Source organism: Euprymna scolopes, chromosome 12 (genome assembly GCF_053919585.1).
Source record: "Euprymna scolopes isolate OS-2025 chromosome 12, ASM5391958v1, whole genome shotgun sequence".
In the NCBI taxonomy this organism is placed as follows: Eukaryota; Metazoa; Mollusca; class Cephalopoda; order Sepiida; family Sepiolidae; genus Euprymna; species Euprymna scolopes.
The window spans coordinates 9,971,986-9,995,360 of NC_136493.1; the positions used below are offsets into that span (position 1 = coordinate 9,971,986).

A 23,375-nucleotide genomic window follows, 5' to 3' on the forward strand; every position below is an offset into this window, starting at 1 on the left:
CTACGAATAGCGGAGATCAGTTTAGGGTGATGAAAACAAAGTTTCCGGCCATGGTCATGATCTTTGGTGTGGTTTCAAGTGAGGCCCACATCATGCCACCTCCCATCTTTGAAGTCGGCTTGAAAGTCAACACCAAAATGTACCTGGATGTGCTGAAGAGTGTGGTGATCCCCTGGTGCAATCAGGTGGTCGTTAACAAACTCTGGGTATGGCAGCAGAACTCGGTGCCGGCCCACAAGACCAAAGAGATCCAGGCTTGGCTGCAGGAGTGCTACGACTTTATACCCTTCTCTCCCCCGATCTGAACGCATTGGACTACTTCGCTTGGTCATACGTCGAGAACATCACAAACATGACCTCCCACAGAACATCACCAATATGACCTCCCACAACACCAAAGCCAGCCTGATTGCCGCCATCAGCTGAGTATTCGCCGAGATCCCTCCGGCGCTTGTGGAAAAGGCATGCTCTCAGTTCTGGACCCGTATTGAGGCGGTGATTGAGGCTGAAGGCGGTTACATTGAATAGATGTCAGCTCTACTACATAATCACGTTACAGGAATTGATATTTTCAATAAAAGTTTTAAAATAAAACTGTAGTGTTGAGCGACACATATCCTTCCATCCTCTATAATTCTGACAAAAAATGAAGGGGGGGGGGGAAGAGTTGACAGGTTGTCCCTTTATTTATCTTTTTGCCCTCACGGTCCTTGAACAATATTCGTAACGATAATAAAAACTGCTGTATCCTAGGTTAGCTCACGTTTCGAGTTGTGACATGTGGATGTTTTAAATCCCTTCATAATATTTATCAACATTTATCTGTCAATCTATCCATCTCGTTAATTCTAACGTTCCAATGGGTTTTGGCCTTGATAAGTGTTAACTCATCAATAAAAAAAGAAAACAAAAACGCCTTGTGAAATCAGTTGATGCGGTTTCCAGACGTCTTGAAAAGCTAGTGTTGAATGCTGGCACCCATATTGTATTCTAAATAAAACCTCCTTACAACCTCTTTCTCACAGAAGAGACGTTGTAAGTTTATTTCTGCTTAATGATTATTTTAATGGCAGGTGCTCGACTGAGCTTCAGTCTATGGCTCCCTCTGCAAAACATTCACAACAAACACTCATTTAGCTACAACCACTGCCAACAATTTTCCCTTACTCTCTATCCGTGCCTAAAACTAAATGCAGATTCCATAAACAGTGTTGATTTCTTAAAACTGCCTGCCTGTAGAACTCTATAGCGTGGAGCTGCTTTCCAACTGATTACAATACGGTCGTTTTCAATTCCAATATAGACAAGGTCAGATAAACCGCCCACTTAATCAAATTCTACCTAATTTATATCACTACCGACCATTACGTCGACTAATACGGCCTAATCACGTTGACACACCGGTTCCCATCAGATCATCGAAGTTAAGCAACGTTGAACCTGGTCAGTACTATAATGGGTGACCAATTTGGGAATTCTAGGCGCTGTATTTAGGAGAACGTCGACACCTTCCTTCAAGAGTTGCAAAAATCTAACGTTGTCATCTCCCCTAATGGGGATATATATGCGACTGGGGATCGTTTGTGAATTTCGTACTTCCATGGAACTTATTCCTTCGGAGCAAACCGGTTAAACCGTTTCACGCTGTTGTCCCAGTAATCACTGTACACTCATTAACCCTTGTCCTTGAATAGGATTCGGGCCTTGATAAGTGATGACTGCATATAAAAAATAAACAAGTTTTCTTATAAACTTTCTTATTACATATATTTATTATAATGATTACATTTCAGTAATAAACTGCAAAAACGTAATAATAGGAAGTTAATTTCCAATTGCTTAGTATTTAGGATATAAATCACCGCATCCGTCGTATCATCTAATCATTCACGGAAGCACCTGCTCTAATTGGATCTATCGATCTATCATTATCACGATAAACGGTCGACAAGAATAAAAACAACAGAAGAAAGAAAAAAAAAAACGGAAACGCATCCATTTCTGCTCTTGTGGCTTTTAGACGAAAAACACGATCAAAACATCTCTCTCTCTCTCTCTCTCTCTCTCTATATATATATATATATATATATATATATATATATATATATATATATATATATATATATATATATATATATAAGAACGTGTTGTGTTTGTGTGTCTGTGTGCGTGTCTGTGTGTGTGTGTGTGTACAGTTTCCTACGCAATAACTATCAATTTTAAGTCTACAGATATACAGAGTATTGAGATTTAGAAAAATCTATGTGATCTGTTGTCGGCCAGAAATTTGGCTGTTAAGGGGTCAACGTTCAAAGATTTGACCTTTGAGAACTCTACCAAACTCCTCCGACAATTTTGGGTCTAAACACTTGAAATTTTAGATATAGGTTCCTTGGACATGGATCTAACTTAATAACTTGATTTGAGCCCAAAACAATAAATGTTAAGGGGTCATAATCGGGGTCAAAGTAAAAAAAAAAATTGGACTACTGCGGTCTCTAGCAAATTACTCGGACAATTTTTAGTCTAAACATTTGAAATTTTACATAAAGGGTGTTCAAAGATAGGGAAAGCTTTTAATCGGTTTTTAATCGGTTTGGGTCGAAAATTTGTAGTTACCAATATATAAATATATGTTTGCATGTCTGCCTAAAACTTTCGACAGAGGTAACGAATTTTACCAAGATTACTATCGTTTTAAATTCCGACCTTTCAGACGGCAAATATCGAAAAATTGGCTAAAAACATTAATATCTTCACCTTCAACTGGGAACTTTTAAGGGGGGGGTCGCTTTTTTCGCCGATATTTTTGAAAGTCATCCTCTCCTTTCGATTGTCTAGCCTTAATTTTAAAAATTATCACTTTCGGTTTGGCGGTGGTCGTGACAGCATAGACGTCAGGTTTTTTCCCCGTTCTTTCCTTCTTTGAGGTACGGGTTCGAGCCTGCCTTCCTACTACTGCTTTTTGTTTTTTGCTTAACAGACACATCCAAACACCCGGGCAACACGGGCTGAAATGCTAGTGAATTTCTAAAATGAAATTGTCTGTGCGTGTACATTTCTCTACCAAACTACCTTGTCTATTTTAAGTCTACAGATTCGAGATTTGACACAAGGAGTATTGAGATTTGGGAAAATCTTTTTAATTGGCTTTCGGCCAGAAATTTGGCTGTCAAGTGGTCAAAGCTCAACGATTTGATCTTTGAAAAACTCTACCAAACTCCTCCACCAATTTTGTGTCTAAACACTTGAAATTTTAGATGTAGGTTACGTGAACATGGATAAAAGTTTTTAATTTGATTGGAGCCCAAAACAAAGGTTAAGAGGGCATAATTGGGGTTAAAGTTAAAACTGACCCCCTGCGGTCTCTATCAAATTACTTAGCCAATTTTTAGTCTAAGCATTTGAAATTTTACATAAAGTGTATTCAGACAAAGGGCAAGCTTTTTAATCGTTTTTTAGCCAAAAATTTGGCTGCTAAGGGGTAAAAGTTCAAAAGATTTGACCTTTGCGGTCTCGAGCAAAATATTCAGCTAATTTTGGGTTTAAACATTTGAAATTTTATATAAATGGTAATCAGACCTGCAGCAAGCTTTTTAATTAGTTTTTGGGCGAAAATTTGGCTGCCAAGAGGTAAAAGTTGAAAGAGTTGACCTTTACAGACCCTACCAAACTCCTCCGTCAATTTTGGGTCCAAACACTTGAAATTTTAGATGTATGTTACCTGGACATGAGTCAAACTTTTTAATATGTATATATATATGCACATATAGTTATGAGCTGTACAAAGGGTCCGAGCAAAGCCGGGGTGAACTACTAGTATCATATAACGTGCAATTAGCGTTTCTTTAATCCCTTGATATGAACCATTTTACAGAAGTAGAAAATGAAATAATCATACTCGTTATAAGTACTCTTATTCTCGGTGAATGCAACCGAAAAATACAATTCAATTCTTCTTCAATGTGTATAGATTAGCATCGAACATTCAACCATCTAGTTGATAGTCAGCAGCTTTTATCACCAAGCTATTAGACAAGTACTCGTGAATGCTATCTAAAATGTCTTTTTATATAAGGATTTTCTGCTGATTTACATCGGCCTATTTAGTTATGTAATATATACAAAGCGAAACGGAATAAATGAGTGTATACCATCCGTAAACACTGATGTAAAAATTACGTTTCGTTAATGTCAGCATTAATATTCATATTTATATAAAAATAACTTTGAGAAGTTTTAAAAAAATAGAAAGAGAACTTCTAAAACTGCAATGTTTTAAAATAATTAAAATATAAATAAAAACAATCGTTATAAGAAGTCGAAAGGGAAAAGAAATGAAAACGTCTCATTACGGAAATAGAGTGAAAGATTTCTTTCAGAATTACTATTAAACGGTCGGGGATGTCGGACTTGCTATTTGTTTATTTCCCTTTCCTAGACACTTTAAATGCTTTCGTCCGTCAGTTTTTACTCGCCAGCGTTTGTCTGACAGGGCATATATATATTTTTACCTATCTATATAAATAAAACAATAAATGTATGTGTGTGTCTGTGTGTAAATATTTAACCGATAAACTCTTAAACTACTGGTCAAATCACGGACTTGGAGTCTATATTCGTAACACCCTCCCGTTGACTAGAGAAACAAAACTAGAATTAGACGACCATGCCTTTATGTGCTTTAGACTTAACATGCAACATAATATTAGCTACTTTTATTTTCTTTACCGCTTTCCCTCGACCCGGGACTGTACCCTAATCAACCAAGTCTCTGACAGCATAGATATAGCACTCTCCCTCGACACTAGCGCACAAGTTCATGTATTTGGTGACTTCAATGTCCAACACAATAATTGGCTTGGATTCTCTACTTACACAGACTCAGCTACCCAGCTGAGCGTATAACACATAGATTATTTATATCTCATTCCCGATCACAGACGGTTACGTTTCCGACACGTTTCTCAGATCAGCAAAATCAACATGCCTCCCTTTTAGATCTATTTCTGACTACAATTTCCGATGATTGTGTAAGGAATGCCTATAGCCCACTTAGGAATGCTGATCATGCTGTGATAATGATAGAAATCGCCCTAAATTCCCGACCCAAAACTGAAGAGCCAATGCTCAAAATGACAAGGTATTATAAGAAGGCTGCCTGGGAAGCCATCGGGGATCTAATCAGAGATGTCCCGTGGGGAAACATATTTTCTCCTCCCGCTGAACAGTGTGCAAATGAGACCACTGAATGGTTCAAAACGGCAATTGGAGCACATGTTCCCACATGGAAATTCTATAGCAAACCCCATTTTGCCTAATGATTTACTTCTACTTGTGCAGCTACCATTGCTTAAAGGCAGCATGCATACTAACAATTTAACTGACATAAGTTCAGTACAAACAGGCAAAAGTTTATAGAAGCTAGAAGTAATTGTAAAAAAGAAATAGCGACAGCTAAGAGAGAATATACCGAAACTACCAGAAAACGCATTGAAGCACAGAACATAAGAACCCGTGATTTCTGGAAAATCTACAACAGTGTAGTAAATAATGGGCAATCATAAATTCCCCTGCTATCCAACAATTATAAGCTTGTTTGCACGGCAACTGAGAAGGCTAAAATACTTGCCAGGCGGTTTGGTTCAAACTCTATATTAGACCAGCAAACCACTCCATCCCTGACTTTCCTGTGCAGACAGAGGGCACACTACATGATCTGAAAATCCAGTTCTCTTCAAACTATATAACAAATGCCTTAACGAATCTTGCTTTCCTGACTGCTGGAAAACTGCTTCTGTGGTACCAGTTAACAAGAATTCTGGCGAAAGAACTGATGCATTAAATTATCGCCACATTAGCCTCCTCCTTCCCTTCGCTAAAATATTTAAGTCCATAATTAACCAAGCTCTAGTTCATCAACGTACAGCTGCTAAACTTCTGACTGACCAACGATATGGATTTAGGCAAGCACGTTCTACAGCAGATGTCCTTACGGTGATCTTTGAACATATATACAAATCAGGTGAGGGTTGAGCAGATAAGGCTTTTGACAGGGTATGGCACGATGATTATCTCAGGAAAATAAGATCTTACGATATCATTGGAAGAATACTAAACACAATTAAATCTTTCTTAAATAAGAGAAGAATCCAGGTTGTTCTCGACGGTCATATATCTAAACAATATGATATAAATGAGCGTATACATCAAGGGTCTATCTTTGAACCTTTATTATTCCTAATATTCATAAATGATCTCCATGATAAAATTGTTTCTGAGATGGGTATATTTGCTGATGACACCACTCTCTATAATAGGCACGAGGGAAAACAAATGAACACATATCTAAGAAAATGGCAAAAACACTAGAGGAAGACCTCCAATTTATGGATAGTCACATTCAATGCTGCCAAGTCTAAGCTTGTTTGCTTCAATAATTACAAGAAACCTTCTCAACCACAAATAGCTATGAGTAAAGATACATTGCATGAAAGTACTTTTTAAACTCCTCGACCTAACATGAGTTGGAATAGATACATTGAGAGCATTGTCAAGGCGGCTGCGAAGGTGGGCTCTCTCTACCGTGCTAGAAAGCTACTTACACCTGAAAGTATCCTGTATCTCTATAAAGCCACAATTCGCCCATGCATAGAGTACTGTTGTCACATCTGGGCTGGCGCATCTACTACTAGTCTCTTGCTCCTGGACAGGATTCAAAAGAGAGTCGCCAACCTGATAGGCCTTAAAGTATCATCAAAGCTTTACTCTCTGTCCCATCGACGTAATGTTGCATCCCTCTGCCTGTTCTACAAGTATTTTAATGGTGAAGGCTACAACGAACTACACACTCTTGTACCCCTTAGACGTAAATACTCCGACAAGCACCAAATCCCCACCCCACACAGTAGAGATCCCTAGACGTAAGAAAGCCTTCTACTCTAATAGTTTCTTCGCCAGAACTGCTAGATTTGGAACTCCCTCAACGGTTCCTGCTTTCCCAACTGTATAATATCAACGGACACCTCGCTGCTCAACTCCCTACACAGTATCCCTGCAACTTATGTCCCCGATAGTGGCCTCCTATATCAAAGTGGCACTGTGCCTTGTTTGGGGTGAAAATGTAATAAAAAAAATAACAGGAAATAGTAATCATGCATCAAGGGTGGTTTATAACGAGTAAAATCATTGTTTGGATGGATGAATAACACATATAGAAGTCGACGAATTGAGATACAAAATTTCAACTTGGCGACATTTCTATTAGTTTGCGCATGCGTAATACTAATCATAGCTAAAAAGTAGTTTAACTTTTATAAATTTCTTATCTGTCTTTCAGGTTAGTTCAAACGATAGCAAACTCGGCTGAAGCGGTAAATATTTGGTTTCAGTGCATATCAAATAGCGAATTGGTTCTGCATTAATAAATACAAAATCTACATAAATTTAAATATATTAAGCGAATTTTATGACCGAGCAAGGTCGGGTGCTGTCCCCTGCTAGTATATAAATTAATATACATTGAACTTTATTATAGAATGGAGGATATAAAAATCATGTATTAGTTTACCTATCGAAATCAATTACCTATTTAAAAACAAACAAAAAACATCATTATTTAGATTTCTAATTTCTATGATATATATATATATGTGTGTGTGTGTGTGTGTGTGTGTGTGTGTGTGTGTGTGTGTGTGTGTGTGTGTGTGTTCGTCCATTTTATACTCTTTTGGAATCTAAATCCAAATAATCATAATTTGTAAAAAAAAAAAAAGCATGTGAATGCTTTGGATTAGTAGATGATGTAGAACAGTTGGAGTAGCAAGGTGTATTATCAGGGGAATGCCAAGGAAAAATGCGAGGAAATATTAGGTATTGATTGGAGAAAAATAAACATGCACACACACACGCATATTTCTCTCTCTCTCTCTCTCTCTCTCTATATATATATATATATATATATATATATATATATATATATATACGTAAAGAGAGAGAAAGAGATAGATAGATAGATAGATAGATAGATAGATAGATAGACATATTATCTATAGGAAGTCATATACAAAAATAACCATCTTAATTAGCCGTAACAATGCAACTCCCAATGCTGTAATCATTAACTGTTTAATTAATTGATGGGAGGAAAACACGGAGATTTCTTAAGGCGAGTGATATTCGTAACCGGATATTTTCATATGGCTAATCAATTTATTTTTGTAGAGTCTATGAATAATAAATATCACTCTTTCACGCGTAATTGCCCCCCCACCTATATATATATATATATATATATATATATATATATATATATATATATATATATATATATATATATATATTCTGCTAAGAATTCACAAAAAGATGAGTTTATCAAAATTTCTATAAAAATAGTAACCATTGTATTTTAAACATAGAACTGATCCAAATAAGATAGTTCAGTACAAATAATAAAATCACAATCTTTTATTTACTTTTTCAGTCCAGCATCTCTTGGCAGACAAGGCAGTTATTTTTCCCCTGTTTCTTTCAAATGTCTTTTGTTGACGCATTTCTTTCTGCACGTCGAAATTACTACAACAATGACTATATATTTCATTAATGATATTCAAAACCGACGTTACTCTCGTAATTCAAAATATGCCAAAGAAAGAAAAGCAATGTAAGGCTAAAATCAGTTTCCTGTATATTTTTGATCAACATCATTAGAAATTTTAGACTTTATTTTTATTAAAATATTTTTCTTTTTTTTTTATTTGGGAGTCACCACTTATCAAGGCTAAAAATCACTTGAGGATAAAGGTTAATGAATGTAAGGCGGTAGTACAGTAATCGTGAATGTAAATTGGATAAATTTTGATTATTTATGGGGACAGCTCAACAAAAACTTGTTTACATTGGATTTGAAGGCTAGCATGTTGCATTCAAACAGGAAGTAGGAAAGCAGAACAATGTTCCACAGGCAGGTAGATCTGGGGAAAAAAACTTTATTTATGGAATCTGTGTTTAGATTTAGACACAGATAAAGTGTGGAGGAAATCGTATATAGAGGTTGTAGCTAGTCAAGTGTTTGTGTGAAAGTTTGGCAGTGGACAACCATAGATTAGAGTTCAGTCGAGCCATGAAAATAACGTACAGGCTCGCAACGTCTCTTCTGTGGATAATAGGTTGTAGGGAAGAGAAAAGGGATTCAACTACTACGTTTTCGAAACACTTTTCCCCGATTGCACCACGTTTTCAAGATCAGAAGAGAGAGAATCAAAAAGATCTTAGTCATTGGTGTACATTTGAAGTGTTGCTATAAATTGTGGTGTCCTCTGCATAAATGTCTATGAATGATTTAAGAATGTCCATTGACAGTACGTAATAAAACCATTGTGAGGTCTAATTTGTTTTTATTAGAATTTAGAATGAAAAATTAATTTTGTGGGGATCGACAAATACTTCTGACTGATAATGTACGAGGGCCTTCAAAAAGTTTCCAGACTTTTTATATACAGGCATTTAAATTGTCGCAGACTCTTGAAAATCCAGTATGTTATGGCTATATATCTTATGAATTTTTAACATTTTAGGTTCAGATGAACAGCTACAGCAGGAATTGAAATACACCCTGTCACAACTAGTGAATTTCAAAAATGCAATCGGGACGTGAGGGCAATTTAGAAGAACGATATGCAATAAAATTGTTTTAAACTTGGGGGAAAAAATGCCACATAAACAGCTTTTGAACCATCTTGCATGAATCGAGCATCAGTTTTTAAGAAATTCAACAAAGGCAAGGAGTCTGTAAGGAATGATGAGGCGTGAGAGGGGTAAGCATGTCCAACACCAAAGCTGATTGGCTAAATAAAGAATTTAATAGATAAGAACCGTCGTGTGTCTATAAATACACAGTTTGATGTCCATGTAGAAACTGCACAGACAATTATTCTCGAAGAGCTGAAGGTACGGAAGATTTGCATGAAGTTTGTCTAAAGGATGCCTAGAGAAGATCAGAAAGAAATAGATTGTTCTGACCTCTCTAGTCCAGATCTTGCTCCCTGTGACTTTTGGTTATTATCTAAGTTCAAGGAAAACCATCATTTGGTTATTCCATAAGATCAAAGAAAACCTTAGAGGTTGTCGTTATGAGACAAATGAGGAGATGAAAGAGGTTTTGACGATAGTCATTGACGCGCTCATATAAAAGACCTCCATGTGGCCTTTCGAGAAGTTGTTGGAACGGTACAACAAGTGCATTGCAGCCGGAGGAGATTACTTCGAAGTGGACTAAATTCTTATGTCTGTACCATCAGTAAAAGTTCCCATACGAAAAAGGTTTGGAAACTTATTTAAGACACCTCGTGTATCAAAAGCAAGATAATAACGAAATATTGTTACATTAAAAAAAAAATTATTACATTTCCACCCCAAACAAGGCACATTGCCACTTTGATGTAGGGGGCTACTATCATGGACATAAGATACAGGGGTACTATGTGGGGAGTTGGGTAGCAACATGTCGGTTCACGTTATACTTGAACTTCTGCATGTCAGTACAGTTGGGGAAGCAGGAACCCGGAACTCCAAAGTCTAGCGGTTCTGGGGAAGAAACTACTGGAGTAGAAGGCTCTCTTACATATAGGGATCTCAACTGTGAAGGGATGGGATTTTGCTGATTGTCGGGCTGTCGGGGGTATTATCGTCGAAGGGGTACAAGTGCTTGCAGTTTGTCGGAGCATTCACCGTTAAAATACTTGTAGAACAGGCAGAGGGACGCTACATTTCGTCGATGGGACAGAGGCTGAAGCTTAGATGACAATTCAGGACCTAACAGGTTAGCGACTCTTTTTTGAACCTTGTCTAGAAGTGAGAGACTAGTAGCAGATGCACCAGCCCAAATATGACAATAATACTCCATACATGGGCGAATGGTGGCCTTATAGAGGTACAGGATACTTTCGGGCGTTAGTAGCTTTCTAGCACGGTAGACAGAACCTACCTTTTTCGTAGCGGTCCTGGCAATGCTCTCAATGTAATTTTTCCAACTCATGTTTCCTGTGAACGTTAGGCAGAGGAGTTTAAAAGATGTACTTTCAGATAAAGTCTTTGGCCATTGCAATTGGTGGTAAAGAAGGTTTCTTGTAGTGATTGAAAGAAAGAAGTTTAGTCTTGGCAGCATTGAATGTGACCATCCATTTTTGTCCCCATTCTACTACAGATTGGAGGTCATCCTCTAGTGTTTCTGCCATTTCTTTAGATATGTGTTTAGATTTGAAGTTTAATAATTATTTCATTATAAGAGATTACATTCTCCATCGTATTTGCATTCATTTCTACAAGGTATTACGCATCTCGAAGATATGTAGAAATTAGAATTTAATTGAACTTTTACCTGGAATTAGATTCTTCCCTTCACATCGACATTACTTATTAATTTATCATTTCGATTAGCATTTACAACGGAAATGAAATAATTAAGGCAATATTCTAGAATTATAAATGATTGTAAAAGCTAATTATATTCTAACTCGGAAATTAGTTAGAAATCTGAAGGCGATAAGCTGATAGACATTTTAGTCATAAGTTTTAAGTGATTATCTCTCTGCAGTTCTGTTATTTGCGTATTAGCAACTGAACCCATACAAAAAATGAATGGATTTACGTAATTTTATGCATTTATAAAATCGCTTTATGTAATTTTATGCAATTATAAAATCGCTTCTATGTTGATTGCTTGATGCAATTTCCGAAAATTTATGAAGATCGTGGCCATAGAAAATAATTTGTTTAGGAAGTAAAAGTAGTTTTGTTTTCGTAATCTCTATATATCTTTAAAAGTGAGAATGTGTGTGAGGACACTTCTCAACCTATATACTCAACAGATTTTGGATCTACAGATCAAAATTTGGTATATACGGTATTCAGACATGTGGAAAACTATTTTATCGGTTTTCATCCGAAAAAAAAGGATGCTAAGGGGCCAAAATTGAAAAATTGGTATTTGGGAGTCATCGGATTTTTATCTGTTTGTCAACTGTTTCATGAATGCGCATACGCGATCGTGAAACATGATAGCTTCTTAATGTTAAGAATAAAAACAGGGTTGAAAACACTTTGTAAAGAACGTGTCAGGCAGGTATAATGTTAACTGTTACGAAAAAATAATAGTCGTATGCACAAGTTTCAGTTTCTTTCTGTTTTTTTTTTTTTAATTATTATTTCATTTTTAAAGGCATTTAACGTTACGTTTAATACCAGGAAACTCCGGGTAATCTTCTAATATATAACTAAATAAAGGATCATTTCCATTAAAAATCAGATTAGTATTATGCAGCTAAAATTTGATTATTTTGGTAAAAAATAAAGTACAATGCTTACAATTAGACTTGATGCTTTAAGTAAATTAAATTTAGGAAAATAACTTTTTTTCGAATTGTATATTTATTTCATACCAGCAGTTTCGCCTGGCTTTGCTCGGGCCCCATGCATCATTCATAACTTTATCTACATATGTATATGTTAGCAAGTGTGAATATGTAAATAGTAGAAAGTGTGAATATATATATATATTAAAAAGTATGAATTATGTATATATTAAAAAGTATGAATTATGTATATATTAAAAAGTGTGAATATATATATATTAAAAAGTGTGAATATATATATATATTAAAAAGTGTGAATATATATACATATATATTAAAAAGTGTGAATATATATATATTAAAAAGTGTACATATGTATATAGTAGCAAGTGTGAATATGTATATATTAAAAAGTGTGAATATGCATATATACTAAAAAGTTTGCATATGTATATATTAAAAAGTGTGAATATATATATATTAAAACGTGTTAATATGTATATATTAAAAACTGTGAATATATATATATTAAAACGTGTAAATATGTATATATTAAAAAGTGTTAATTATGTATATATAAAAAAGTGTGAATATATATATATTAAAAAGTCTAAATATAAATATATATATATATATATATATATATTAAAAAGTTTGCATATGTATATATTAAAAAGTGTGCATATGTATATATTAAAAAGTGAATATGTATATATTAAAAGTGTGAATATATATATATATATTAAAAAGTGTGAATATATATATATTAAAAACTGTACATATGTATGTATTAAAAAGTGCGCATATGTATATATTAAATATTATGTGAATATGTATATACACCAAAGTGTGAATATATATATATATATTAAAAAGTGTACATATGTATATATATAAAGGTGTTAATGTGTATATATTAAAAAGTGTACATATGTATATAGTAGAAAGTGTGAATATATATATATATTCCAAAGTGTGAATATATATATATTAAAAAGTGTTCATGTGTATATATTAAAAAGTGTGCATATGTATATATTAAAAAGTGCGATTATGTATATAATATAAAGTGTGAATATATATATATATATATGTTAAAAAGTGTACATATGTATATATTAAAAAGTGTGAATATGTATATATTAAAAAGTGTGAATATATATATATTGAAAAGTGTTCATATGTATATATTAAAATATGTAAATATATATATAAAAAAGTGTGAATATATATATATATAAAGTGTGAATATATATATAAAAAGTGTAAATATATATATATATTAAAAAGTGTGAATATGTATATGATAAAAAGTGTGAAAATGTATATAATAAAAAGTGTGAATATATATATATATTAAAAAGTGTGAATATGTATATATTAAAAATGTTTATATGTATATATTAAAAAGTGTGAATATGTATATATTAAAAAGTGTCCATATGTATATATTAAAAAGTGTGAATATGTATATATTAAAAAGTGTGAATATATATATATATATAAAAAAGTGTGAATATATATATATATATATATATATTAAAAGGTATAAATATGTATGCATTTAAAAGTGTGAATATATATATATATATAAAAGTGTTCATGTGTATATATTAAAAAGTGTACACATGTATATATTAAAAAGTGTTAATATGTGTGTATTAAAAAGTGTGAATATGTATACAATAAAAAGTGTGAATAAATATATATATATATATATCAAACAGTGTGAATATGTATAAATTAAAAAGTGTGAATATATATATATATATTAAAAAGTGTGAATATATATATATTAAAAAGTGTGAATATATATATATTAAAAAGTGTGAATATGTATATATAAAAAGTGTGAATATGTATATAAAAATTGTGAATATATATATATTAAAAAGTGTACATATATTATAATAAAAAGTGTGAATATATATATATATATATATATATTAAAAAGTATGAATATATATATATTAAAAAGTGGTCATTTGAATATATTAAAAATGTGAATATGTATATATTAAAAAGTGTGAATATATATATCATAAAAAGTGTGAATATATATATATATTAAAAAGTGTGAATATGTATATATTAAAAAGTGTGAATATGTATATATTTAAAAGTGTGAATATGTATGTATTACAATTGTGAATATATATATATATATTAAAAAGTGTGAATATGTATATAATAAAAAGTGTGAATATATATGTATTAAGAAGTGTAAATATGTAGATATTAAAATGTGTAAATATGTAGATATTAAAAAGTGTGCATATGTATATATTAAAAAGTGAATATGTATATATTAAAAGTGTGAATATGTATATATTAAAAAGTGTGAATATATATATATATTCAAAACTGTACATATGTATGTATTAAAAAGTGCGCATATGTATATATTAAATATTATGTGAATATGTATATACACCAAAGTGTGAATATATATTTATATATATTAAAAAGTGTACATATGTATATATATAAAGGTGTGTATGTGTATATATTAAAAAGTGTATATATGTATATAGTAGAAAGTGTGAATATATATATATATATTCAAAAGTGTGAATATATATATATTAAAAAGTGTTCATGTGTATATATTAAAAAGTGTGCATATGTATATATTAAAAAGTGCGATTATGTATATAATATAAAGTGTGAATATATATATATATGTTAAAAAGTGTACATATGTATATATTAAAAAGTGTGAATATGTATATATTAAAAAGTGTGAATATATATATATATATTGAAAAGTGTTCATATGTATATATTAAAAAGTGTAAATATGTATATAAAAAAGTGTGAATATATATATATATAAAGTGTGAATATATATATAAAAAGTGTAAATATATATATATATTAAAAAGTGTGAATATGTATATGATAAAAAGTGTGAAAATGTATATAATAAAAAGTGTGAATATATATTCATATTAAATAGTGTGAATATGTATATATTAAAAATGTCCATATGTATATATTAAAAAGTGTGAATATGTATATATTAAAAAGTGTCCATATGTATATATTAAAAAGTGTCCATATGTATATATTAAAAAGTGTGAATATATATATATATTAAAAATTGTGAATATATATATATATTAAAAGGTATAAATATGTATGCATTTAAAAGTGTGAATATATATATATATAAAAGTGTTCATGTGTATATATTAAAAAGTGTACACATGTATATATTAAAAAGTGTTAATATGTGTGTATTAAAAAGTGTGAATATGTATACAATAAAAAGTGTGAATATATATATATATATATATCAAACAGTGTGAATATGTATATATTAAAAAGTGTGAATATATATATATATATTAAAAAGTGTGAATATATATATTAAAAAGTGTGAATATATATATATTAAAAAGTGTGAATATGTATATATAAAAAGTGTGAATATGTATATAAAAATTGTGAATATATATATATTAAAAAGTGTACATATATTATAATAAAAAGTGTGAATATATATATATATTAAAAAGTATGAATATATATATATATTAAAAAGTGGTCATTTGAATATATTAAAAGTGTGAATATGTATATATAAAAGTGTGAATATATATATCATAAAAAGTGTGAATATATATATATATTAAAAAGTGTGAATATGTATATATTAAAAATGTCCATATATATATATTAAAAAGTGTGAATATGTATGTATTAAAAAGTGTCCATCTGTATATATTAAAAAGTGTGAATATGTATATATTAAAAAGTGTGAATATATATATATATTAAAAATTGTGAATATATATATATATATTAAAAGGTATAAATATGTATGCATTTAAAAGTGTGAATATACATATATAAAAAAGTGTTCATGTGTATATATTAAAAAGTGTACACATGTATATATTAAAAAGTGTTAATATGTGTGTATTAAAAAGTGTGAATATGTATACAATAAAAAGTGTGAATATATATATATATATATATCAAACAGTGTGAATATGTATATATTAAAAAGTGTGAATATATATATATATTAAAAAGTGTGAATATATATATATATATTAAAAAGTGTGAATATATATATATATTAAAAAGTGTGAATATGTATATATAAAAAGTGTGAATATGTATATAAAAATTGTGAATATATATATATTAAAAAGTGTACATATATTATAATAAAAAGTGTGAATATATATATATATATATTAAAAAGTATGAATATATATATATATATATATATTAAAAAGTGGTCATTTGAATATATAAAAATGTGAATATGTATATATTAAAAAGTGTGAATATATATATCATAAAAAGTGTGAATATATATATATATTAAAAAGTGTGAATATGTATATATGTAAAAGTGTGAATATGTATATATTTAAAAGTGTGAATATGTATGTATTAAAATTGTGAATATATATATATATATTAAAAAGTGTGAATATGTATATAATAAAAAGTGTGAATATATATGTATTAAGAAGTGTAAATATGTAGATATTAAAATGTGTAAATATGTATATATTAAAAAGTGTGCATATGTATATATTAAAAAGTGAATATGTATATATTAAAGGTGTGAATATATATATATATTAAAAAGTGTGAATATATATATATTAAAAACTGTACATATGTATGTATTAAAAAGTGCGCATATGTATATATTAAATATTATGTGAATATGTATATACACCAAAGTGTGAATATATATATATATATTAAAAAGTGTACATATGTATATATATAAAGGTGTTAATGTGTATATATTAAAAAGTGTACATATGTATATAGTAGAAAGTGTGAATATATATATATATTCAAAAGTGTGAATATATATATATTAAAAAGTGTTCATGTGTATATATTAAAAAGTGTGCATATGTATATATTAAAAAGTGCGATTATGTATATAATATAAAGTGTGAATATATATATATATATGTTAAAAAGTGTACATATGTATATATTAAAAAGTGTGAATATGTATATATTAAAAAGTGTGAATATATATATATATATATATTGAAAAGTGTTCATATGTATATATTAAAAAGTGTAAATATGTATATAAAAAAGTGTGAATATATATATATATAAAGTGTGAATATATATATAAAAAGTGTAAATATATATATATATATTAAAAAGTGTGAAGATGTATATGATAAAAAGTGTGAAAATGTATATAATAAAAAGTGTGAATATATATATATATTAAAAAGTGTGAATATGTATATATTAAAAATGTCCATATGTATATATTAAAAAGTGTGAATATGTATATATTAAAAAGTGTCCATATGTATATATTAAAAAGTGTGAATATGTATATATTAAAAAGTGTGAATATATATATATATTAAAAATTGTGAATATATATATATATATTAAAAGGTATAAATATGTATGCATTTAAAAGTGTGAATATATATATATAAAAAAGTGTTCATGTGTATATATTAAAAAGTGTACACATGTATATATTAAAAAGTGTTAATATGTGTGTATTAAAAAGTGTGAATATGTATACAATAAAAAGTGTGAATATATATATATATATATATCAAACAGTGTGAATATGTATATATTAAAAAGTGTGAATATATATATATATATATTAAAAAGTGTGAATATATATATTAAAAAGTGTGAATATATATATATTAAAAAGTGTGAATATGTATATATAAAAAGTGTGAATATGTATATAAAAATTGTGAATAAAAAGTGTGAATATATATGTACTAAGAAGTGTTAATATGTAGATATTAAAATGTGTAAATATGTATATATTAAAAAGTGTGCATATGTATATATTAAAAAGTGTGAATATGTATATATTAAAAATGTGAATATGTATATATTAAAAAGTGTGAATATGTATATATTAAAGAGTGTGAATATATATATACGAAAAAGTGTGAATATCTGGATATTAAAAATGTGTGGATATGTATATATTAAAAAGTGTGAATATATATATATCAAAAAGTGTGAATATGTATATATTATAAATTGTGAATATGTATACATTATAAAGTGTGGATATGTATATATTGTAAAGTGTGCATATATACATTAAAAAGTGTGAATATGTATATATTAAAAAGTGTGAATATATATACATTAAAAAGTGTGAATATATATATTAAAAAGTGTCAATATATATATATTAAAAAGTGTTAATATGTATACATTATAAAGTGTGAATAAGTATACATTGTAAATTGTATTTATATATTATAAAGTGTAAATATGTATATATTAAAAAGTGTGCATATGTATATATTAAAAAGTGTGAATATATATATATATATTAAAAAGTGTTTATATGTATATATTAAACAGTGTGAATATATATATTAAACAGTGTGAATATATATATATATTAAAAATTGTGAAAATATATATGTTAAACAGTGTGAATATGTATATATTAAAATGTTTGAATATGTATATATTAATAAGTGTGAATATATATATATTAAAAATGTGAATATGTATATATTAAAAAGTGTGAATATGTATATATTAAAAAGTGTGAATATATATATATTAAAATTGTGAATATGTATATATTAAAACGTATGAATATGTATATATTAAAAACTGTGAATATGCATATATTAAAAAGTGTTAATATGTATATATTTAAAAGTGTTAATATATATACATTATAAAGTGTGAATATGTATATATTAAAAAGTGTGAATATATATACATTATAAGGTGTGAATATATATTTATTAAAAAGTGGTCATATGTATATATTAAAAAGTGTAAATATGTATATATTAAAAAGTGTGAATATATATATATAAAAAGTGTGGATATGTATATACTATAAAGTGTGAATATGTATATATTAAAAAGGGATAATATATATATATATATTAAAAGGTCTGAATATATATATAAAAAAAGTGTGAATATATATATTAAAAAGGGTGAATATATATATATTAAAAAGTATGAATATGTATATATTAAAAAGTGTGAATATGTATATATTATAAAGTGTTAATATGTATACATTATAAAGTGTGAATATGTATACATTGTAAAGTGTGAATATATATATATTAAAAAGTGTGAATATGTATATATTAAAATGTGTGAATATATATATATTAAAATGTCTGAATATATATTAAAAAGTGTGAATATATATATTAAAAAGGGTAAATATGTATGTATAAAAAGTGTGAATATGTATATATTAAAAAGTGTGAAGATGTATATATTAAAAAGTGTGAATATATATATATTAAAAAGTGTGAATATTTATATATTAAAAAGTGAGAATGTGTATATATTAAAAAGCGTGAATATATATACATTAAAAAGTGTGAATATATATATATATTAAAAAGTCTGAATATGTATATATTAAAAAGTGTGAATATATATATATATTTAAATTTGTGAATATGTATGTATTAAAAAGTGTGAATATGTGTATATTAAAAAGTGTGAATATGTATATATTAAAAGGTGTACATATGTATATATTTAAACATGTGAATATATATATATATATATTAAAAAGTGTGAATTTATATATATATTAAAAAGTGTGAATATATATATATATATATTAAAAAGTGTGAATATATATATATTAAAAAGTGTGAATATGTATATATTAAAAAGTTTGAATATATATATATTAAAAAGTGTGAATATGTATATATTAAAAAGTGTGAATATATATATATTAAAAAGTGTGAATATATATATATATATATATATATATTAAAAAGTGTGAATATATATATTAAAAAGTGTAGATATATATATATATATTAAAAACTGTGAATACATATATATATATATATATATTAAAAAGTGTTAATATATATATATTAAAAAGTGTGAATATATATATATATTAAAAAGTGTGAATATATGTATATATTAAAAAGTGTGAATATATATGTATATTAACATGTGTGAATATGTATATATTAAAAAGTGTGAATATATATATTAAAATGTGTTAATATATATATATTAAAATGTGTGAATATATATATATATATATATATATATATATATATATATATATTAAAAAGTGTGAATATATATATTAAAAAGTGTGGATATATATATATATATATTAAAAACTGTGAATACATATATATATATATATATATATATATATATATATATATTAAAAAGTGTTAATATATATATATATTAAAAAGTGTGAATATATATATTAAAAAGTGTGAATATATGTATATATTAAAAAGTGTGAATATATATGTATATTAACATGTGTGAATAAATATATATTAAAAAGTGTGAATATATATATATTAAAATGTGTTAATATATATATATTAAAATGTGTGAATATATATATAATAAAAAGTGTGAATATATATAGATTAAAAAGTGTGAATATATATATATATTAAAATGTGTGAATATATATATATATTAAAAGTGTTTATATATATATATATATTAAAATGTATGAATATATATATATATATATATATATATATATATATATTAAAATGTGTGAATATGTATATATTAAAAAGTGTGTATGTACGGTAATGCCTTTCTATGTAACAGGCTTCCTTAACTACCATAGAGAAAAATTTATTGAGACCACAGACGTCAAATGTTTTAAAACTTTAATCCCAATTTTGACCCCTTAACATTTATTGTTTTTGGCTCAAATTAAATTAAAAAATTTGACCCAAATATCAGAAACCTGCATCTAAAATTTCAAGTGTTTTACCCCAAAGGGTACAAGGGCTTGTAGTCGCTACGATTTAAATACTTGTAAAACAGGCAACACTTTGGTCGATGGGACAAGTTAAATCTTAAATGACTTTTCAGGACATATTAGGTTGAAGACTCTCTTTTGGACCCCGTCCAGAAGTGAGGGACGAGTTGCAGATGCATCAGCCCAAATGTGACAACAATACTCTATACATGGGCGAATTGTGGCGTTGAGGAGGCAGAGGACACTCTCAGGCGTAAGTACCTTTCTAGCATGATAGAGAGAGACCATCTTCTTTGCAACAGTCTTGGCAATCTCCTCAATGTATCTGTTCCAACTTGTGTTCCTCATGAACGTTAAACCGAAGAGTTTGAACGAAGTATTTTCAGGAAATCTATCATTAGCCATTGCTATTTGTTTCTGAAAATAGTTTTTTAGTTATTTATTAATATGTTATGCTATTGCATTTTTCTATTTCAGTTGATAGTAAAAAGGAAAGATAATATGTGAGTCACATGCAGGCGAGAATTATAGAGACACACGAGAAGTGTTTACAAAATTTTTATTAATTTTCTTCTAAAGTTTTGAAATGAGTATTGGTTATTCGTATAATTTTGGATTCATTGATGTATTGTCCTCATCTTAAATGTTGTTTTCACAATGTTTCGGTCGCTGTAACCCACGCTCTTCTCCAGGTGTATCATTTCGAACTAAGGAATTTGTTCTAAGTTACATTCTTCTGGAGGTTGAAGTTTCAATTCTCAGTGCGGGCGACACTCGAAATACAACTGCAAATTATTTAGGACTTCTACACAGTCATGGCTGACGGAACGAGAGCATGCTACCCCTGTGGATTAACTGAAACGCTCTGTTCGAAATTCCGTGTGGATTCCGCAGAAAGATGTCAGGAGTTCGACAAGATACACATGGAAAAAGATCGGAGGTTACATCGTCTGAAACGTTGTAAAAATAACACTCAAAATTTGCCGAATAATATGCTAAATAATATTTACATTAATATGGAGATTTTAAAATTAGATTATTGATAAAATGAAAAGACATTAAAATAAATATAAATAAAGTTTAATTGTAAGATTTTTTTTTTTCATTTCCGTCTGCAACACATTGGTAATGAAGGAACACAAGAAAACATTGAATTCGTTTGTACGTAACACGGCGTGATTAATTGGCAGGCACGTCTAGCCAGACACTGGGGCGCAGTTGCTACTCAATGAACCAAAACCCAGACGAATACAAAAAAAAAAAAAAAAAAATACCGGAAATTGTCTTCGCGTCGTCATTTCATAATAACGAGCTACGATGACACCTTCATTAGTAACCACATGACAGTGACAATTTATATTTAATGATAAAACATTCGAAAATGACCTGAAAAGTTTGTTATATTATAAATGTTTTCTTATTCATTATAAACGTATAATTAAAAACAAACAAACAGTGAGAATGTTATATATTTAGTAGAGAACATAGAAATAATATTTATTCATTTACTTATTTATGTCTTCTTTGGACTTTTCTTGATTTTAATCAATTATAACATTTCAACAACTACTAATGAACACACGCATATATATATATATATATATATATATATATATATATATATATATATATATATATATACGAGCAAACAGTTAATGAAACATGTTAAAAACACTTTGAAATGAGTTAAAAACATATTTAATTTGAAAAGGAAACACTAAATAAGTGGATAGTCCTTAATCCGCGGAGTCCCGAAGAAATACTTTCCTTCTCATCAGAGAGTAGGAATTAGCAAAATGTGGGATCGGATTTTGCATGCAAAAGTATTTGATGAAAAAACAATTAAATCAAAGATATTACTTGATAACAAAAATGAAACAGAGGGAATATTGTGAAGAAAAAGGTGATTACACGTGAATGGAAAGTCTGGTGGAAAATAAATAATCCAGTGACGGTAAAATCCAAATATATAACTTCAAGAAAGTTAATTGAATTTCCATTTGCACAAGTAAAATCCAAGATTTTCAGATTAAATATGTTTTTAACTCATTTCAAAGTGTTTTTAACATGTTTTATTAACTTTTTGCTCGTATTATAAGCTCTATTTCCTATTTGGTTTTATCGAGCTTTTACATCTGGCTGAGATAACTTTATAAATATTAATTCTTTAATATTTATAATATACTTTAATTGTACCATCTTTGATCATTTTGGTAAATGTAATTGTAAATTATATATATATATATATATATATATATATATATATATAT

General features: G+C 28.3%; 1 protein-coding gene and 1 pseudogene across 1 annotated transcript in view; one reads left to right on the forward strand and one right to left on the reverse strand.

The window, feature by feature from the left end:
• LOC145291170 (calcitonin gene-related peptide type 1 receptor-like) overlaps positions 1 to 23,375 on the reverse strand; it is a 380,557-nt gene that overhangs the window by 236,591 nt on the left and 120,591 nt on the right. The gene's annotated exons all lie outside the window — the stretch shown is intronic.
• On the forward strand, positions 1,375 to 1,493 carry LOC145291688 (5S ribosomal RNA; annotated as a pseudogene).